Source organism: Neolamprologus multifasciatus, chromosome 3 (genome assembly GCF_963576455.1).
Source record: "Neolamprologus multifasciatus chromosome 3, fNeoMul1.2, whole genome shotgun sequence".
Taxonomy (NCBI): Eukaryota; Metazoa; Chordata; class Actinopteri; order Cichliformes; family Cichlidae; genus Neolamprologus; species Neolamprologus multifasciatus.
The window spans coordinates 1,315,340-1,321,971 of NC_140441.1; positions in this window are offsets into that span (position 1 = coordinate 1,315,340).

A 6,632-nucleotide genomic window follows, 5' to 3' on the forward strand; every position below is an offset into this window, starting at 1 on the left:
ATGGCTGTTTACAGGGTCAGAAATAATGGCTGTCATGACAGCTTTTTAACAAGAATGAATTAATGACTGGATATTTGTATGACTTTAGAAAAGGCTGCACTCCCAAGTATCAGGTATAAATTCCACTAATTAGGAGTTTCTACAACTTGAGACAGTTTGTGCTGTTAAAACAAACAATACATCGATTTTAAATACCAAGTGCATAAACAGTATATTTTTTTGTTTTTTGTTTTTTACAGTGATGTGTCAACTCATTTTTAAAAGTAACTGTGTTACATGGCTGGCCTGATCTGAACCTGAGTGATAGTCTGTTATTGGACTTTTGTGCACAGAATCACAGTTTGTCTATAATGAACACCATGTCCATAAGTGCACATGACACCAAGACACCCCAGGTCACAAATGCACAGCCATACTTCTGTAATGGTGTCACCAGATGTGCAGCTGTATGTCTTGTAAAGACAAGAGCTGAGCTGTCAACTGATGACCACTTGGTGGTGAGTTGGATCAGATGGTGGGGGAGGATGCTGAGCAGGCCTGGTTCACCTAAACAGATAGTGAGGGTGTGCTGGGAATGCCTAGCAAAGGCCGCATTCCCTGACATCTTCAACTCTAGCAGAACCACATCAGTATTTCAAATGAGGCTGAGAACACTGAGTTTGAATGGGTCACCCTGAGTTTCTTAGGGGCCAATAAGCTCAATTTGACCCCATATACATTAATGTCAAACCACTACTGTGGCACACTAGGTGGCCAAGAAACATGACTGTTAACATAATGTTTGATGTGAAGGCTTTTAAATAGTTAAAAGTTGAAATGTAAATTGTTGATTTCTGTATTTTATAATATATTTATTGCATTTTATGTGGAGTGAATAAATAAAAGTATATTTATGGCCCCCTAGAGACAAAGCACGTACAAATTTTCCTGCTTGGAATTGTATACAATTGCATTGGATTCACTGCATGAATAAACTTTCTGAATCCTTTATCATCCGCAACAGAAAATAATTGTGGATGATGCTATGCAGATGACGCCGATGAAGCCAGATAACACACACCAATGAGTTAAACTGCTGGAATGTCTTAAAGACATAAAGACCTGGATGGCCGCTAACTTTCTGCTTCTTAACTCAGATAAAACTGAGGTCATTGTACTCGGCGCTGAAAAGCTTAGAAATATGGTATCTAACCAGATTCTTACTCTGGATGGCATTACCTTGGCCTCCAGTAACACTGTGAGGAACCTTGGAGTCATTTTTGACCAGGACATGTCCTTCAACGCACATATTAAACACATATGTAAGACTGCGTTCTTTCATTTGTGCAACATCTCTAAAATTAGAAATATCCTGTCTCAGAGTGACGCTGAAAAACTAGTTCATGCATTTATTACTTCCAGGCTGGACGACTGCCATTCATTATTATCAGGAAGTCCTAAAAACTCGCTGAAAAGCCTTCAGCTAATCCAAAATGCTGCAGCAAGAGTCCTGACAGGGACTAGAAAGAGAGAGCATATTTCTCCTGTTTTGGCTTCCTGTTAAATCCAGAATTCAAAATCCTGCTCCTCACATACAAGGTCTTAAATAATCAGGCCCCATCTTATCTTAATGACCTTGTAGTACCATATCACCCTATCACAGCACTTCGCTCTCGCTCTGCAGGCCTACTTGTTGTTCCTAGAGTATTTAAAAGTAGAATGGGAGGGAGAGCCTTCAGTTTTCAGGCCCCTCTTCTGTGGAACCAGCTTCCAGTTTGGATTCAGGAGACAGACACTATCTCTACTTTTAAGATTAGGCTTCAAACTTTCCTTTTTGCTAAAGCATATAGTTAGGGCTGGACCAGGTGACCCTGAATCCTCCCTTAGTTATGCTGCAATAGGTGTAGGCTGCCGGGGATTCCCATGATGCATGTCTTTATCCTGTCTTCCTTCTCTCACCCCAACCAATCACAGCAGATGGCCCCGCCCCTCCCTGAGCCTGGTTCTGCTGGAGGTTTCTTCCTGTTAAAAGGGAGTTTTTCCTTCCCACTGTCGCCAAAGTGCTTGTTCATAGGTGGTCATATGATTGTTGGGTTATTCCTCTCTATCTATTATTGTACAATCTACTGTACAATATAAAGCGCCTTGAGGCAACTGTTGTTGTGATTTGGTGCTATATAAATAAAATTGAATTGAATAGGACCTTGTGTGCCTGATCAGGCTGTTTTTCCCCAGCCAAACAAAGAGACTTTTTCCTTTGGACTCTGCCGCTGCACATGTGGTGTGAATCTTGTTTTCATGCTTAATTATCATTGTGTCCTAGCCAATCCTAGTGCTTCATAGCTTTGTCTTCTTTCTCAGCATTCCTAGGAGTAGTTTTGTCTCGTAGTTCTTGCCAGTATTTAGTTACAAGTTCTTAGTGCTCTAATAGGAAGTTTTGCGTTAGTTTAGTAAATTAAAGAGTCCAGAGGCCAATTGTTTTCCCTCTCATCCTTAGTTCATGTGTAGTGTTTTATTTTCGTTCACCACTTTCAATGTGTGACACTTTTTAGTGCCAAAATAAATCATTTCTTTTCACTGTACCTCCGAGCATCCTTGTGGTGTCTGCATTTGACCGGTCATGACAGAAGTACCCAGTGAAAATTAAAAATCTTTCAGGTTGGTCAGATTGCAGGTCACTGACAGCCTCATACAGCTTGCGTCGAGCTTCCTTAGCTTCAGGGGGAATGTACACTGCCACAATAACAATGATACTGAACTCCCTTGGCAAATAATAGGGCCTTCACATCTCTGCCATAAATTCTGTCAGCAGAGCACTGCTTGTTGATTATACCTGTGTTGATTTAAACATACAGGCCACCACCGCCGTGTCCTTTTCCAGATGTACCGACATTCCTGGATATTGTGTTGCCCCATTAGCTGAATGTCCACGTGGGAGATCTTGTCATTCAGCCAAGTTTCCATGAAGATAAACACACAGTGTAGGAGCCATATGAGTTGTTCCTTTTTTGGATTAAGAGGGTTGGTTTTAAATGCACACTCTGTATTGGTGCACGGGTGTTGGGCGTGACTCATGGGTGTATTAGGTGATAAATGTGGTTGCAGTCACCTGTTCACCGCACCTGATGTTGATGAGCAGAAAGGAGAAACTTTCTGTTGACCGTAGCTTGAGTGCAGCTTGAGTCATTTTGATGCATTTTTGTATCCAACTTGAGTTTAGTTTAGTGCACTAATTGATGCCATAGGCCAATGTTGTAGCGTGACATATAATTGGTGTAAGTGTCACAATACGGCTGTGTGCAAGCAAGAGTAGGACCCAAACGCAAACTCGCAGAGACGAAAAGTAAACTCCAAAAATACAGCTTTGTTGCTGGCGTGGAAGGGAAACAAAGAACAAAACTAAACTGGGAAAACTAAAACGAAATCATACATGGAAACACAGGGAGAATCACACAGCTAAGATGGAGCACACGACACTGACAAAGAGAAACATGGGGCTTAAATACACTGAGGGATAATGAGGGGGAATGAGCCACAGGAGAGAGCACAGCTGGGAGTAATTAGGCGAGACAAGGGAAGCAAAACTAGAAACATTAACATAGGATATAGACCATGAAAGTAAAACAGGAAACACACTGACTGAACTCAAGACAGGTAAACTTAACAGACTGGGGAGACAGAACATAGGGACCTGAAACATGGGACAGAAAGACACAGTAGACACAACATGAACATAACGACGCCACAGGGGAAGAGTAAAACAAAACACAGGAACACAGGACCTCTTTCAAAATAAAATATGAAATGTAATGAAACGCAAACATGACTACATGAACTTGACAACATAAGAAACACAGACATGAAACACATGAAGGACAAGGGAGACTTAACAGGGGTTGGATACACAAGGGGAATCTAATAAACAAATGATCTTATATAACCTAATGAACTTAAACATAAACCGTAAGCATAAAAAATAAACTAAAAATTAAAACGCTGGGTCTAAAGACCCTGGATCGTGACAGTAAGACTTTTGAGTTGCAGTTCTTGTGTTTGTGAAATCTGTGCGTTTGTTTAAAAGTTGATCCCATGTGCTGATTTTGTATAGTGGACAGTACCATGTGGAATAAAAGGAACAAATAGTACATAAGTGCATCTAATGTGTTTATTGTTGAGCATCATCAGCGTTCTCATGTTTGGCCTGCCGTGCCCGTTGGGTGGAGGAGCCGCAATACACAGCACGAAGCACAGGCCAAGAAGGTGGTGTGGCAGCAATCTTCCACACCAGTCTATCAGTCAACTAAAGCCCCAGACAGACTTTTAGTTCATTTGAAAGCCTGATCCGCCGAAAGGAGTAAGCAGAGAGGAGGGGGGCTTGCCATTCTTGTTAACAGCCGGTGATGCAACCCTGCTCACAGCTGCTGCTCGGTGCTGTTGCCTTTTTAACTCCTCCACTGCTGACCAGTTTCCAACTGTTTTTAACCAGAACTGTAAAAGTTTTTATGCAGCCAGACTGGGGAACTGAGCTCATGGTTTTATTCCACTTGTCAGACTGCCTTGGACACTGTGGCTCCATTAAAAACCAGACTGCCTAAAACTAAATCTGAGCCCTGGCTGAACGACATGACCCGAGCTGTCAGACGCGAGTGTCGTCGAGCTGAGCACAAGTCGAAAACGGACAAACTACAAGTGTCATTTCAGATGCTGAAGGACTTTTGGGGTCAATATCAAAGAAGAGTGCGCTCATTTAGTGGTCTATAGTCCACACACAGTCTGAGACTCTGATCTTTCTTTTTCACCATAACAATTGGAGCAGCTAGCTATTGCTAGGCTGAGTTAGCCCAGTCGCAGGCTCTGCTGTACATGCTGGTCGGCCGCTATTTGTTTGTCTCCTGCCATCCTGCATGGCGGGTGCTTAACTGGTGGCACTGACATGGTCAAGATGTCATGCTGGACGACACTGGTGCAACCAAGGTCATTTGGGCCAGTGAGAAGACATCACCATAGGACCCCAGCAGGCCTGCTAATCCCCAACGGGCAACGTGTGTCAAACCGGGGCTGCTCTCAGCATACAGGGCCTGCAAATGGCTTGGCACAAAAGCAGGAGCAGTGCTATCAAGCTTGAGGGCTGCCAAGACCCTTGGTGGGTAATTCGCCAACCCCTCTAGGACTTGCACAGGCTGAAGAACCCCAGCCACGGCACCCCACTTTAAGGTAACAGCTGCAGCCCCAGGTTTAAAGACTCTGAGGGTTTGCAAGGCTGCACAACTACGTGAGCCACCAGCACTTGGTGCTTCTCCACAAAACCCTTCATGGGGCTTCGTGGGGCCTATCAGTGGAAGCTGGAAAACCCGAGGGACCACATACTCGCAGCCTGGTTCCAAAACTGTAGTGCGTGCGACCCAGACAACAAGCACCTCGGGTTGAGGGCACAAGCCAAAGCACGGTATCTTTTCATCAAACAGGGTTATCACTTGGCCATAATCTAAGCAGGCACACGATTGGGGCAGGAAAGGGTGCCCCAAGATAACTTCAGTGCCCTCAGCCATATCAGCCAGGATGAAGTTCACATTGTTACCCCTACTCGATCGTGGGCGATCGTGGCTCAAGAGTTGGGAGTTCGCCTTGTAATCGGAAGGTTGCCGGTTTGAGCCCCGGCTTGGACAGTCTCGGTCGTTGTGTCCTTGGGCAAGACACTTCACCCGTTGCCTACTGGTGGTGGTCAGAGGGCCCGGTGGCGCCAGTGTCCGGCAGCCTCGCCTCTGTCAGTGCGCCCCAGGGTGGCTGTGGCTACAATGTAGCTTGCCATCACCAGTGTGTGAATGGGTGGATGACTGGATATGTAAAGCGCTTTGGGGTCCTTAGGGACTAGTAAAGCGCTATATAAATACAGGCCATTTACCATTTTTACCATTTACTCCCCAAATACAGTGCAGTGGGTTCCAACAGTATACTCAGAACGAGCATCACATACACCTTGGGCTGCCATGAGAGTTTTTTTTATTCCCTTTTAATTCCTTTCTTTTCTGTTTCTTCTTATTATCCAGACAGCTCACTTTTGCAGCTTCATAACTGGTACCAGTAAAATACACAGCATTGAGTCTGGTAGTCTTCCATGAATCATAAACCCTGTGAAGCAGAGTGCTAGAAGAGGAACTAGCCTTAAACTTAAACTGTTTTAAATGTTCTGCAGTGATGTGATCCAACCCAGAAGCTTTATTATCAGATAACTATGAATGAATTTATACATGTCAGGGCTGCCGAGGCGAGCCGTGTGGTGTTGGAGGGAAAGAGGACCCAAAATGCAGGCAGTAGATTGATGATGCAAGTGACGTTTATTTCCAAGTGACGGAGTTACAGAACAGGCAGTGAGGAATGACAAATGACTAAAGAAACCTAAACTGGGAAAACTAAATAACAAACCTGAGAACATACGAAATAGGGTGCAGGGCAGAGAGACGCAGAGAGAGGAAGGAAACACCATGGAACACAGACGAGCCGACAACAAGCACAGACCGACACCCACTATATATACACACACAAACAAGGAGACCAGGTAATGACATACAGGTGGGAGCACAGCTGATTCTAATACACAAGACGACCTGAGGATACAAGCTGAACACAATCACAACAGACACAGACCTTCAGAA